Raw genomic sequence first — 16,460 nt, 5'->3', positions numbered from 1 at the left:
CTTTCATGGTCAATGGATAGTTGGATAAATCTGCATAAACCTAAAGCACAAGATTAGAAAGATAGCCCGATTCTTTGCACTTTCATTACTGGGATTTTAAAAACCTGCTAATACCTAAATGGATAGACCTGTTATGGAGCTTAACTAATGAGCTAGCAGACACCAGTACTTTATCTTCCCACTAAATTCAGCAGAATTCTAAGTTTAGCTTCTAAAGAAGCTTCTGTTTCAGAAATGCATCCATTACAGAGAGGACCTGAGTCTGTGCCATTCCTAATTGCCATGGTCCTACAATGCCTTTCAAGTGAAAATGGCCCCGATTGAAGAGAATTAAAATTCAAAACATTCCTGAGGAAGCATCCAGGTTTTTTTGTGATTCCTCTTTTTCTTCCCTTCCAAAAACTTTCTTTTTGTTCCCTCTGACATTTCAGAAACTCTCACACCAAACTGAAAAAAAAAAAAAAAAAAAAAAATATTATGGAGATGAGCTAGCGCTCCGCAAGCTTTGCCAAAATGTTGCTGTCTTGTTCACGTTAAACCTTGACAGCTGGCTATCAGCTGACATCCAGAAACATAGAAATAAATGGATCAGGACTTCTGATCAAGGACCATCAATACTCAGGACCGCTAGAGAGGAGGCACATCCTATGTTTTGTACGAGTGCGCCCAGCCCACGCTGACACAGGAAGAGGCCACGCTCCAAGACTGTAAGGGGAAGTCATACAAAACCAGGAGGGAAAGCAGGAGGAGGGAGGAAAAGAAGAGAGAGTGGAGAGGAAGCACTGCTACAAAGCTATTCAAGAATATTTTGTTTCAGACTTGAGTCATATATCACGTCAGTATTCAAAAAATATCAAAATGGTTTTGGACAAAATACAGTTTTCCTTACTACTCACGCTGACGTTGAAATGTATAAAGGTGTAGCTGACATTACATAAAAAAAGGGAAAAAATATCGTAGACATGAAGCACTCTCCTGTGGGATATACAATACTTTCTTTCTAGCATTTGAGAGACCTTTATAGTCACTTCCTTCTAAAAAGGCGAGGCAAAGGAAGAACAACCTTTCCTTTCTCTTCAGCTTAGACGCAAGTGAAATCTCATAAGCGAACACTGGAAATTAAGCTTGTACAACTAAGAAGTGTGACGACTGTAAACATGTTTAACTGGATGAATAGATTTTCAATACTTCCATTTGAAAACTTTTTCATTACTCATCTGAATTATTGCACTTCTGGCATTAATTTAGCTGATATTTTGACAAGACTTCTCAAAATACTTGTGTAAGGTGTAGAGTAGCTTGATAATTATTGTCATAACCCTCCCACATAACAGTAGGTTAAGGCATTTGTTTTATCTTGCAGACTTGCAAACTTGATCTTGCAGACTACAGAAAGTTTCATTAAAACCAAGCTACAATTTGATATTCCCAATCTTCAACATCCGATTTAGTTGTTTAGTTATCCATGAATTTCCAGATCCACACACACGCTTAGTATTTCATATATTACGCTATAACAATACATAGCTCATCAATAAATCTCAGGGGAAATAAAGCAAAAATTGTTTTTTTTTACTGAGAACTCTAATTTCAATTTTATACAAACTCCAGTGTGTAATTCAGAGTTTCAACTCTGCATATTTATGTGTCTGCGCTTTTATTATGTGGTAAAGAGTGATTCACTGACACAGGCAGCTAGAAGGCAGTGTGTTAACTTTTTGGTTATGCAGAGATACAGCCTCCAAGAGGTATATGGAAACAACACTCCTCCCTCCAATCATTTTTTCGTATCAACACGTTTTGAGAACACAGGGTAACTATACACACACAGTTGCACTTACACTGAAGGATATAACTGACCCTTACTATTTTAGCGTCCACAGTTAGGCTGTATTAATGGCATGCTAAACCCTAGAGCCAAAGACGGAAAAAATTCCCTGTGTATTTTATTAGTATTCATGAGCATATTCTCCAGACTCAGTACATGGCACAAACTAGACATCATTAATATTTGCTACTGGGGTGTGTTGGGCTCCAGAAATCGACACAGCTGACTAAGATGACACAAGAGATAAGCATCTCAATGCAAAATGAAGCATAGTTCTTGCATGTATCAAGACAATATACTGTTCCTGATTCCAGTAGTGGCCTGGGACAATGACCTGCTATAAAAGGATCAAAACCAAACCAGAAAAAAACAACATTAATAAAAAAACCCCGCAACACAAAATCCTAACCATACCAAAATAGCTCCCACAGGGACAAGTTCCATTTTTAGCTATCTCAGTGCACGACAACTGATACCAACTTAACAGCACCAACTTGACCTCTTTTCTCCGGAATTTTTAAACTTTCCCTTCCCAATCCTTTCCTCTGAACACTGCAAGCCTTGGCAGGTAGCTTAGCTTTGGCACATGGACAAGCCCTCAGAGCAAAAGGATTTATCTTGTTCTGGTTAGAACTTGACAGTAACCTTGACTTTGACTCATGTTATTTGCCTTATCATCTACTCTTTCTCCTTTCCATCCGTTGAGACCCTTAATCTCTTTAGAAGACAGGATTATTTTACTTCTTTTCTAGACATGTTCAAAAAACCTTGCTGTGTAGTTTTAATCTACTCACTAAACGTACAGTCAAGAGTAGTCTTTTTGATGGCCAAATGTGATCCAAGGACTACTAAAAAGCAGCCCTCAAATACATCATTCAAATATATGATTCTATTTGTAAGTAGCAACAGAATGCATAATTCCAGGAGCAGCACTTGCCAACAGAAGTCCTACGCAAGCAGGATTGTTTGTTTGTTTTCACTCTACCTTCTGTTTTACAGGACCAGAAACACTGTGTACCGATATTTTGTTCTAACACACACCACCGCAAAATCAGTAAATTCAAAATTCTGTCCCGTTTGCCATTTTGAAATGGCAACCAGGATTTTTTGGATAGGGAGTAAACTCAGATAATAGCAGTTGGAATGGAAAAAAAGAGATATGTAATCCAGTTGTACAGGAGGATGCACACAATTAAAAATGAAGGATGAGACCATCTTTCTTCTGGAACAGAGCAACTCACTCAGAAGTGGCAAGAAAGATCAAAGTACGAGGGTGGGGACAGTTGGTTTGGGGTCTCTCCATTGTATGATTTGGTTGAGTTCCCTGTCCTCTCAAAAAAAATGAGCTGGGCCAGCAGTCCCAAAGACACATCTGGTTTTCTCCCACTAAAATTAAAACTAGATGCCACTTCAAAGCTTCTCTCATGCCCTTTCTTTGTAGGCTTTATTTATGTGTTCTTAAATGCTAAGGCCTTCTCATTTGCTCATTCTCAACGTGACCATCAAAGCAAAGGCTGAGTTCTACTTCACTGAAAGAATACAAACAAAATCATAAACCAGGACACAGCTTTCAACAGTCCTCTATATCTTTAACTTAGAAAGACTGTTCCTTTTGACAAGTGAACACTGAAGAACACATTTCAGAAAAACGCTACACCAAGTATCTGCCTCCTAACATTTATTCTATGTCTTCGATAAGATTCACAGTCTGACAATCTAATCTCTATTATGCAAACATGCAATCCCTATATATCACAAATATATTCAGACTACATAGCGATATTTCTTATGAGAAGCAGTTTTATGCATTTTTCATACCTGCTTCATGACAAAATACTTTAAAAGACTACAGATAAGGTAAGACGACCAAAATTACCAGAGCAATGAAGTCATCCGCTCTACATTAATGCTAAATTTTTGTACTGACATTTAAAGGTAAGGTTCAACTGGAGACAAACATAAGACAAGTCTAGGCCAGCTTTATTCTGCTTCTGTAAATCACTTCATTCCTGCACGGGGGGGGGCAGGGGCCAGGAAATCACATCAGCAGTTTTTACCTTGTGTGCTTGCTTTCTCATGTAAGGATGTCCCATTTCTAATTGCAATAAATGCAGTAACTTACAGTTATCTAACAAAAAGTTGTCTGAATTTGGAAAAAATTTAAGTAAATGCAGTCCCTACACAACTGTTAGCAAGGATGTGGTCTGTGGCTGTACCAACTGTTCTGTTTTACTAAATCTGTAATGCCACATTGTACAGTAAATAGCAAATGCAAGCACTTTTTTGTCAGTGCTATCATACCCTAGAATTACGAGCCTTTTTTCAATTAAGCTTTTTAAACAACAACTTTGGAAACCAGGCTGCACGGCTCCGCTGGAAAACATGTGAGTATGGTAACTTAACATCAGGGAGTCCGAACAAAAGAGGGTGTAGAGACAGCAAGTTTCAAAGCAAAGTGCTGACAGACCTGTATAACATCCCATACACTGCTAAGAGCAAAGTGTTTATAATCCTTTGTGTGTGTACACACTTGGGAAGGTGCATGCAAAATTCTACTAATTTTCTTGGCAGACAATGCAACATCTAAACTAGAGTTGCTGCTGCCACCATTTTTTTGGTGTACAATGAGTTTATTTTTTCAGGCCACATGTCAGTTCTGTAGACTTTCCTTTTAAGTCCTCCTTCGTTACAGTCATGGGAGTTTTGGTATCCTTGCTGCTACTGTAATGAAAAAGCACCTGGACATTTCTATACAACTGACTGTACTTCAGCTTTTCATTTATTATTTATGTTTATTTTCCAAAAGATTAAGCACTACTGCCCTGAAATTGTAAACCTTTCTTGCAATGGGACCATTCTAAAACCAGATTTATATTCCAATGAAAATATTTATGTAAAAACAAAGCCTTTTCTCACTTGAGCAAATACGATTAACATGCTCTCATAACATACTTCTAATGTAAAACTGTAAGTTTATGTAATTAAGTGCAAATATTAAAAACTCTTTCAAAATGCTAGAATGAAATACTTTCTAAAATAGTGTATACTATATTACAGATTGAGAAGCTTTTAATAAGTACCTGTTCTTTCTAATCACGCACTGCATTTGCAGAAAAAGAAAGGGTTATTGTTTTCAGTTTTCCCAAAACTTTGTGGGATGGCGTCTTTCGCTCTGCAGATAACATTTTTGGGAATTTGTAAGACACTAAGACTTGATCAAGGTCACAAAAGCCACACACTTTTAAACAGAAGTGTGGCAATTTGTGAGATGTACTTGCCATGTGTCATCAATTTATAAAACATTTCACTACATACACTTTAAGCCCTGGGCACAGTGTCTAATATAGTACCTTGATAACAGCACTGCAGATGAAGAAAATTTTCAATTCTGTAAGTATTAGTCTGTAATAAAAATGATGAATACATCATTTGCTGTTTGATAAGTTTGAGAAAATAGTGAGGTGGGTTTTAGAAGGCAGAACTATCTGTAAGCCTCAGATTTGATAGTTGAAATCCAAGTACGCCTTAATGGTTAACTACTTGGAAAGCTTCCAAGAACCAGAGTAACATAACAATTCTGCAGTGAAAACCCACAATCTGTTTTCTAAAGAAAAATGGGATTTGGAGTGGCATGGTTCACAGCAGGTGGCTTGTGGACCAGAAGCAGCACTGGATGCTCCAGTCTGGCTGCTACTGCCTCTTCCTGTTGAAGACTGACAGCAGATGTCTGATCAGCTAATGCTGCCCAAAAGCTCGCTTCCCCGATGCAGGAGGGACGCTGAAGCCTCCTGAGCGTCGAGAGGAGGGAGGGGGTAGAGAAGATGGAACAAGTAAAAGCTAACTTGTGGAGAGGACAACAAAAAGCCACAGTCAACTGCGTTCCAATACAAAGAACAAGCTCTTCTTTGCTGCTGAGGCTAGACCACTCAGATTAGCAGACTAATAAATTGCTGCATTTCATTAAGATATTTTCTTACATATATGATGTTAAAGGTTTTCAGAACCAGAAACAAACCTGACTTGAATTTACAAGGGACAAATGCACTTAGGCTGTGTAATTGCATGATCACGATTGTACGACACTACATGGAGCAATTCATCACACCAAATAAATTAGAGAGAATTCTGTTGTCTTAGTCAACCTCCACAACTCTAAGCATCAATTTCAGTAAAAACTTTTAGCAAATGCTTTGATAGCTGCATACCAACTTCATATGTTTTCAAAGCTCACTAGACAGAAAAATATCTCCAACACTTATCACTAAGCTCAATTCTGCAAGCCTTGGCGTTCATGATATATTACAGTGTTAGAAGTGTAAGTGAAATGTGCTCTTGAGCAAGTCTTAGAAACAGAAGTACAAACTCAAAAGGCAATTTCGACTTATGCTTCCATTTCACTGTATGAAATCTAGAGACATTTTGCAAGAGAAACCTACTCTAATAACAGTTCCTTTTACCAATTTGTATATGTTTTTCAATAATTATGTTTTGAAAAAGAATTGCTAAAGATAACTATAAGAAAAGTGAATGCAGACAAATTAAGCAGCTTAATACCTAGATATGTGTATATATAATTTAAAATACATTAATATATGGCCTAAGCAAAAAAAATAAAATCTTGCTGTCAAATGTATTTCCAACTGAAGTCTGACTTGGGTCGTACTTCTCTGCAAGCTCAGATGGTTACAAGAGCTCAGGATGTCTCCAGTTAGCATACCCTGAAAAAAGTCAAAGCTGTGCTGCAATGTCTTAATTTCCATTTGACTTGAAGAGCCTGCACCACTGTCACTTCTCTGCACCCCTCAAGCACTAACTTGACTGCCCTGTCACTCAATCCAGCCCCTTCTCCACTTTAAGTTCAAAAGGGATCTCAATGGATTTGGTAATCAGAGGACACAGGAAAAAAAAGAAAACTTTGGGTTTCATTCGGAAACAGTTGTGCATTTGCTAATAAGAACAATAAATCCTACAAGCCCTTACTCACCTCAGTTTTTTCAACCAGTTTGGAGCATTCTCTGATACAGAACAAGCATTTCAGGACAGCCAGCAATTCCTCTTCACAAAATCTAGGTATTTAGTAAATTGCTATAGTTGCCCCCTATGTATAGTTCTCTTACTAATAATCTGTTTTGCCCCACATACATCATGTATCAAATTTCTTTTCACCCCAGGTTTCACCATATTATGTGGGGTTTGGGTGCTGTGTTGTTGTTTGGGTTTTTTTTGGGTGGTTTGGTTTTTTTTGTTTGGGTTTTTTTTTTCTTAAGGTGTAGACAAAAGAGCATGCTATGTGAATAGCTAACAGAATATATGTTCATCATCTACTGCATGACTCTTCCATTTTCAATATTTAGCACTTAAAATCCTTGTCTCTGCCTCTCCCTCTCTCCCAGTTAACAAAGCCAGAGGACCATGCAATGATTAACTGTGCATGTAGTTCCTTCCCCAACTTTCCACTCTTTTTGTGCAACGATTTCAATGCTTTCACTGTCTTGCCTTCTTCCTCTCCATACTTTCCATTCTTCAATAACAGCATACAATTACCTATTACTGAAATAACCCCAATTTTGTGGATTCTTATTCTCTCAAAACTCACATTCCACTTTGCTTTCATTGTTGGTCTCCTTAGATCTCAGCCGTCAATTATCTTCACTCAAGACTGCTCGCTGGTTTGTTAAAAGATATGACTGACTTAGTATTTTTTTTATTCTTGTATCATATAACTCAGAATCTTGTTTAGTTTAGTCTCAAACTATTTACAGCAGTGACTTTAAAGAATAATTGCAGGAGTTACAGCACAAGTCAATTGTTCAATTAAACTCCTGCTGTAGAACTGCAAGGAAGTAAAGCTGCTTAATTTTATTGAGTTACAAATGCAATATATATCTATATATAAAAATATTTTTAAAAATATAATTTCAGTAAATTACTACCTCAAATTCAACAGCAGACTTTCAAGAGACATTTGGTGAAATCATCCTGTGTTGCTTTGCAAATCTAGCTAAGCATACCAGGATCAAAATCTGATATTCATTAACAGAAGTAAAGTACCTTACTTCTCTTAAAAGTTTTTTTACCTTCGGCCAGATTTCTAGGGACATCTTTCCCTTATCCCATCTGCTATTATTTATGATTACTCTGGTTTGGTTTTGTTTGTTTGTTTGTTTGGGGTTTTTTTTGGTTTTGTTTTTGGTTTTTTTAAAGATTATATGAATCACAGTATTAGCTGTCTGTGAAGCAAATCCCTTTTTTATCTTAGCCAAGGTTACACAGAAGTGTAACAACATAACATTGTCTTCAGATAGCTACATGACTTCCATAATTTCTTGATCACTTTCCCAATGCCTTAGGAGTTGGCATACTTCCACAATCACATCTCTAGTAAGCAGCCATTTTTATTAAATAACAACACACTTCTATTAGTAACACAGTAGAACTTTTAAAAGAAGAAAACCATGCTTATCAAGCACTTATATGGGGAATATACCAGGTCATAACTAGACACTTCCTCAGTCTGCTGAGAGAGGAAAATGGTCTGGCAAGCTTTTGCAAAGTAAATACATTATCCTCTGCGAAATGCTTAGAAATATTTCTTTTAACAATTTGACAGAAGAAAGCAGCTGAAATGTTGGTGCATCCACTTGTGTATCAGTTTTAATCATGGTACCAATTCAGACACATCCTGTATTTCAGGCTTTCCCTCACAATAGATCCTATTTTGCAATAAATAAGGGTAGACACTGAAATTTATAAAAATAATTATTTTATAAATGAACAGTCATCACTAATGCTTTAATCACCGGCCTTCTTAAAGCCATTGTAAGGATTTAATTGAATAATCTTGGTGGTCCACTGATAGAGCATATGCAAATATGTGCACCAGACCCCAGAGGATAATTAATTGAAGCTTACACCATGTGTGGGCCCGCATTCATCTCAGACAAAAGAGTACAAACTCTATTAAAAATATTCATTGCTTATGACGTAAAGTTCAAGTACAGAGACACACGGGGTATAAAGCGTGGCACTGAGCTGGAACGCTGAACGTGTCAGCTGTCATCGCCAAGGTCCGAGGGTGCAGCTCAGCCTCGCTCAGCTCTCTTGTTTCTTTCAGTCCATTCAGGTTCAGCTTCAGGAGCTGATCATTTCAGAAAAATAATATTGTTGCCTTAGAAGAATAGCAGCAAGTTGTTTTAGAAGGCTCCAAAAGACTGAAACATTAGCAACAAATAAAATTGGTTTGGGATTTATTTGAAATCACAAGTAGATCATAAATTAGCTCAGGATTTTCTCTGCACACTCACATCCTTTAAAAAAACCTACATTGTTTTCTTGAAACGTTCACACTTAATGTTCATGTCTGCACTTAATGTTCATTTGCACATATTTCAGATTAAAGATCCTGGTGGAGATATAATGAATTTTAATCTAGAGGTGTGGATGCCAATCAGGCTTGTAGGAAACCTTGAGAACAGATCTAACTGCAAAGAGGCCACATTTCCTCTCTTTTCTCTGGTTTTAAATTCATCATTCCCTACTATTCATCTGGTTAGCTTCAAGTATTTCTAAAAATTAGGCAGGCCTCAACACTTCAGCAAATACTGCTTTTCAGAAAAAACACCATTATAATATTATCCATAAAAAAATACCGAACAGCATCACCCTTCAACGTGGTGTTAATTCCTCTTACACCTTCATCTTAAACATTGGCACAAGTCCTTACCAGGGAGAGAATGCCAGGCCAGATGGACCCACAGTCTGATCTACAGCGACGGCTCTTATGCTCCTATGGTGAGTTTAACTCTGACCATTAGAGTTAAGTGACTGTCTATGCCTAATTGTTGGTGCTAAGAATACCTGCCAGCAATTAGCAAAACCAGCCCTTTACAGCGTTGAATCTGTCTTCCGTGCTGTTTAATGCTATTAGTCTACAGCATTAATTCTTTACTTTGATGCATATGATCAAAAAGCAATGGAAGCCCACAGTTCTGTGCAACAAGAAAAGGACTGAGAAATATGCTATGGAAACAGGCAGAGCCAAATTACGGCTGGGAACTGGAGATGGGTGCCCTCCCTCTGTTACCAGGCACTAAATGGAAGGGCGGGAGCATTTAGAGGCAGTGGTCTAAAGGAAAATGTCTAAGGTTAGGTAACAGGTGATTAGTCAAATTCATATTAAAAAAAACGCAAAAAAAAAAAAACAAACAAAAACCCTCTTTCAAATACAGTTTTGGTTTGCTTTCTCTTGATCTGTTATTATATGCATCATCACAACTGGCTGGAGCCCTAGATACTGTCGTATCTTTCTGTTAGTTCAGAATGCACATACAGAAAGTTAGTAACATTACGGTAGTGTTAACAAATGTCATCGTCCGATACTTAACACTCCTAGCTGTATAGAATCTTTTACATCATTCAAACATCTTCCCCCAAACAATATCAAAAATGCCAATTTAGTTAAAAAAAGAACACTAAGAAAGAAAAAGCAGTTAAAAGGATACTTCCATATGAAGATTATTAACAGTAAAAATTGTGATAAAATCCATTGATTTTAGAACCAGCCTATCTACAAATAGCAAACAAAGCAAGTCAACCTGAACACAAGATTAAGATTTCTTTTACGTAGCGTTTTAGCTAGTTTTTCCCATCTCAATGCTAAGTTTCTTGTAAAATAAACAACCCCCCCAATTTAGACAGACTGCTGAAGTAGTAGCAACCATTTACGACAACTTCAGCAATGCTGTTACTCATTATTAGGTAAGGAAGCGGAACTGATGAAGAGTAACTACAATACGCTTTCTCTGTAGATGAAAACAACTTGGCCTTTTTAAATAAAGAAGAAAATTCTGTATGGTGAGTAAACACACATGAACTATTTAAGGTATTTTCTTCTAGGAAATGGCTGCACTACATTGAAAAAAAGATTTACTGTTTAGAATGTGTTTTAATGCATACAGTCAGGTATTTTAAAAGGTGAATTGGCCAAAATAAGTACCGTAAGAGCAAGGTCATGTAGGTAGTAGGCTATATCATTATTCAATTTACCAGATGAAATTTCAGCACCCCATCTGATCAAGAGTTTACATCTACCACCCAGTGCTTATATGCAGATTGTCAATCACTTTGATGCCTGTTGGTCTCGTATAATCAAACCATTGGCTCTGGAAGTTTGTAAATTTCCATTTGACAAAAGTATTTCTTGGCTGCCTCCCCTTGTATTTTCACATCTTCAGTTTCGACACCTACACAGATTGTTCTGCATTATCCATTTCTTTCATAAATGCAAAGGAACAACTACAGTTTATTTACAAAATGAACTGTCAGCAGATTTGATGGCTATGCAGGAAACACACACAGCAAAAAAGATATTATAATTCAGTCTCTTAGTTTTACATCCTGACCCTCACAACTGTATCTTTATCCCACAATACAAGTGAAATAACACTTAGTTTTTATTAAAAACTGTTGCTGACCCAGCAACACATACCCGTTCAGAAAACGGCACACCAGGCTATCTCTTCCAATTACAATCATAGCTTAAATGCAGCAGTAGAAAAAACTGCAGAACAATACCTCCTCTTGAACAGACATGATGCCTCTGATGACCTTGCCAGCATTTTCTTGCATTAAATTAATACCTTTGTGAGAGCCAGAAGCTGGGAGGCGTTTTCTTTCACAGGTGGTTTTTTCAAGCTGTTGTGAGACTCCAAGCTGCTGGAATTGTGGCGTGCCATTCAAAGTCTACATGCGAGCCATCTTTGGCCAACTCTGGTAGGCTGCTCTCTCACATATTGAGTAATAAAATGCTAACAGCATCGGTGACGACTTCTTGAGTTTTAATCCCAACAGCTAGAATTTTCTCATGTGAAGTGCACACACTCACGCACCTGCCACAGACCACTGAAATTAATATAACCCAGGGGCAGCTGTAACACTGAAGTATTTTGATGTTGCATACAAAATACAGCCCACAACCTGCAACTGGGATAGAAGCAGCACAGGCTTCACCTTCAGTGCCACAGTAAGGCAGGTACATACACGGCTGTTGCACTGGAAATGCGTATGCCCAGCCCACCCGAACAGCTGAGATAGCTGTCATCTGTGCAGGTATGCTCTGTGTGCAGGTCCACATCTTCTGCTTAAAGCCAGGTCTTGGGGCTACGCTCTTACAACTGCTTTGAGAAAACAGCTAGCTGTTCGAGAATGACAAGCCCACTCCACCCTTTGCTCTTGTGCTGGCAGCAGTGCTCAAGCCATCAGGCGGTGATCCAGTTCAAGCAACTGAAAATTGGTTTTGATAGCACTAACCTTCCTGCAGGCTCACAGCACGGGGTGCAGCGAGGGGAGATGGATCTGGCCTTTTTGACAACAGCTAACTATTGCATTGGTGTAACTACATCCTCAGCCTCAAGCTGGCAAAAGTGACGTTTTTAATGTCAGGGCAGTTCATTTGTACTAGATATTTCTAAGAATGTTACTATATAGTAGTGAAAAAAAGTCCTGGTGAAGACTCATTTCATAAGGAAACATGTAAAAATAACAAATCGGTTTGTTTCATTTATGTAAGAGCAAGAGTTTAAGGACAAAGGGACACTTGGACGGCAGACATCACACTCAAAGTCATTTCAATGGAATTTTTAAATGACAAAGAAAATCCAATACCACCCTCTGTATTGGGTGGGAACACTATCTTCTACCAACTTCTTTAGGAGCTTGTTTAAGTTTTTCTTGGGTTGAATCTGGCTTTAGAAAGAATTTTAAAGAACTAGTAAAATCATACCCAAGAAGATAAATTAACTGCAGTTTACCATATGGAGTATTACTCATTTCTCCTTTTACCACTAGAAAACATGAACATAAGGAAGAGATTTGTGAGGCAGTGAATTTTCATATGAAACCCAGAAGTGAAAACTCCTTCCCTCTTTTTTTTTTTTTTTTTTTCCTCCTTTCTGGATTACACATTCTATCAGAAAAGCAGATTTTAGGCTACATTTCAAGACTATAAACCAGAGTATTTGTAAAAAAAGATGTTTGTACAGTATCTCTCACCTTATAGAAAATTTCCAGAATCAGCAATTTTAGAGATATCCCAGTTCTATAAAGCAACTATACTATGCAGAATTTTTACAGATTTCCAGCTACTCAATACAGTTCTGCATGTTATGTACCTTCTGACATTAAATTATTTCAGAATGGTTTTCTTCTGGTATCCACAACTTCCTAGCATTCTTTATGGGTATCCAGCCTCTATATGGGTGTACGCCCTCTCCTAGCTATGCAGTGTGGGAGTTTTGAAATATATTTATGGCCAGCAGGTTTATAGTAGCAATACTTCATCATTGCTACAAAGAAAAAACCCTAGATGTTCCACTAAAAAGACCCCTGGCCCTTCCTGGCAGAGAAGAGCATCGTTCACTTGTTGGTTTGTTTTTTTGCTTTAAATCCAGATTCCCGGTGTCCACTAAAGATTCAGGCACAGTGTAAATCACAGAACAGGTATCACAGACCAGCTCTAACTCCTTATCAGCCTTTTATTGTCTATCCCTGCTCTGATCAACATAGTAATGAAATCTCTAAAACAGGCTACTGTCTAGAGCTGTATGTACAATAATGTTACTCCTTAATGCTGGACATTACAATAAAAAAGTCATTTCAAGACACAGCCTTTGGAAATCTTTCTGTATCATGTTTAGGACTGACCATTCATTAAGAATCGAGAAATCACAAAGCAAAACCAACTTTAAAGACAGCGGCTCCATAACCCAGGTCTTCACTGGGTAGAATTAACTACTATTTGTGAATATTATTAATTCCCCTTCTATCCCATTTGAGTCTCATAAAGCAAGGGTCAGGAATTTTAACAGGGGAAGGTTGGGGGGGGGAAGACAATTCACCAGCAATTTCTCATTCCACATGAAAAACGAGCACAAAAGTAAGTCTTCCATGTTGAAAACAAAATGCCACTTGACAATTGAGGCAAACACATCCAAATCAAAGAATTCAACCTACTTTATGCATTTTAAAGGAGTAAAAAATGCACAAGCCAAAATATATATTGGTAGATCAACTTCAGATAAAATTTATTTTCTCTTTTACTTGGATAGTTCCAACCCTGAAAATGATTGGCATTGCTACTTAACTATGTTTTTAATGATTTAATGCTAAGCTAGAAGTTTGATCCTATAGCATGTATTTTACAGAAGCAAACATGATCTTCACAAAATAAGCCTTTTCAGTATTTTGCAAAAAAAGAACATTCTAGAAGATGGAAACAGATCAATGTATGAGGCATATCAAATAAAAAGTTAAGGCCAAGCAATAAATTCATCGGCTTCACCAAGAGCAAGTGTGAACAACTGGTAATGCCTTGCCATGAATGTTGTTCATGCTTTTTCCTCATTAGGCAGGAGGTATTTTGAGGTAAAGAATTTGTTCAATGATCATTGCTCTAAACTATTTCACTGCTCAGGTGAAATCGGAAATTCGCCCCTTCCTCTCTCCACCCCCGAAATAAACACCACACTTCAAGCTTTTGAAAATTTCTGGCAGAATGATAGCTTTCACTCTTTTAATGAAGGAAATTTGTTTCTAAAGTCAGATAAGGGAAAATACAGATCATACGGAATGTTCACCGTTTGTGTTCCTTTAGGGATTATATACTTAGATAAAATAGGAGCTTCAGTACTAGAAGAAATATACTTAACCCCCCTCCCCACCCCCTCTTCCCCAATAAAACAGGCAGACTGATACATCTGGGTCAGTTTAGAAGCAGAGCCAGAGGTTTCTTTCAATCACTTGGCTTGGTGACATATACCTTTAAATACATCAATATATTCCTCTTTTAGCTTCTATGAGGTAGCCACACATTTCAATCAAGATCTACTTTAAGGTTTAAAAAACACTTCCTCATATTTAAACTGTATTCTTTTCTCCTTTAAAAAAACCTAATCCTGCAAGAGAAATGGGAACTTATGAGCAAGACTGTTACTCATCTATAAGTAGGAAAAAGTAACTGGAAAATTCCAGCCATCGCCACACTAACTCAAACTAACTATGGCTCTGTTCAGTTAACCAACAAACCCAGAAAGTTTCATATTAACAATTATGTGATAAAGCTAACGGATGTAATATGTATCTTTAGACCTATATTTAAGAAAGGCCTCTCTCATTCCACTCCCTTTTTTTTTTCCTGGACAGGATTTAAGCAAGTTATCTTGATTAATTTAAAAGTATAGCTGCATGTTTTCTTTTGGTAAAGAAAAGCAGCAAATTAGAAGTTCATGCACAATCCTAAATTCCAGTCAACAGAACAGGAAAATACCTATTTGTGTCCTTCAACTTATATGACTCCTAACCTTAAATGCTACCAGCACCTCATTTTTGTGTATAACTTCTCTATTCTTTTCCATTTAATAGTACATTCAATAGGGTTTACATATATCAAAAAGCACAACACACTTTAAACATCTTTGAAGACAGTCTGATATAACTGCCTATAAAAACCTATTTCAGCTAAGCCCAAATTACACTAAAAAAACAGTGATAAAACTGGTAATAAAATTTAACTTCTCAAGCTTTAAAAAAAAAAGCCACGTAAGTATGATAAACATCTCACTAAAATGAAACATTAAAATTTATCTACATTCAACATTAAAATTTATTTGAAATCTACAATGACATAGAAAATAGTTCTATTCATGACAATATAATTTAAAAAGCATTTCCCACAGCTTATTGCTTTTAGTTCTGGGTTGGAAGCCAACCACCTACATGAAGAGTCAGAGCTATAAAGGAACTTTTATGCTAATTGTAATCTGCCAAATCACATAAATCATAAATATATCAATTCTGTATCTGCAGTATGTCATCACCACACTACTGTATCATAAAAATTGTCAGTTGATGCATTAATGAAATTATCCTAAGCACAGGCTTCTGAAAGCTAACATATTACATCCACGTAGCTACCTACAGCTCTGATTCAGACCATCTAAATTCAGTCTGGAAATGATTTCCTGCTGGAAATCAATATCTAACTTTTACCAAGATGAGTTTCACTACTCCCCAGAATCTTCAAACAGATGAATAAGATATTTTTGCATGTATTCATCCATCAAGACTTGTCATCCTTAAAGAAAACACCAAAAGAAACCAAAACCAGTGACACAGCAAAACCTTAGGCTTCCCTTGCAAAATACTTCTGTGTAGATAGGTGGGCTGTACTTTTCTAGCTATAATATGGAAGATTATCAGCATATTAAAATAAAAACCCTTTCAAAATTGGAATCTGCCAAGATTTCCAAATGTCATAGTATTGCAGCACTTTTACAAATAGACATTTAAGGGCTAGGGAGGAGAAAAGAAAGTATGTATTCTATATTTCTTCTGTGATGAAAAAACAGTTTCCACGAAGTGGAAACGAAAGTGTATTTCTGTTATTTAAAACTTAAGCTACAACCAGATACAGTTTTGTGGGTTGGTTTTTCTTTTTTTCCTAAATAATTTTTATGCTGACAGATTTTGCAGCTCAATATATGACATTCCCATAGAAATAAACATACAGCTTGGCAGATGATATACATACAGATACATACACTGACTGGAAATGCATCTGATTTTCCATTTGGTCCCC

The 16,460-nt window shown here is 37.1% G+C and overlaps 1 protein-coding gene across 11 annotated transcripts in view; it reads right to left on the bottom strand.

Moving 5' to 3' along the window:
* PLEKHA5 (pleckstrin homology domain containing A5) overlaps nucleotides 1-16,460 on the bottom strand; it is a 177,573-nt gene that overhangs the window by 75,456 nt on the left and 85,657 nt on the right. The window lies entirely within an intron of this gene.

This window comes from Mycteria americana, chromosome 1 (assembly GCF_035582795.1).
Source record: "Mycteria americana isolate JAX WOST 10 ecotype Jacksonville Zoo and Gardens chromosome 1, USCA_MyAme_1.0, whole genome shotgun sequence".
Lineage (NCBI taxonomy): Eukaryota > Metazoa > Chordata > Aves > Ciconiiformes > Ciconiidae > Mycteria > Mycteria americana.
Note: the sequence above shows the minus strand (reverse complement) of the source record. Positions and strands in the feature narration are given on the sequence as shown.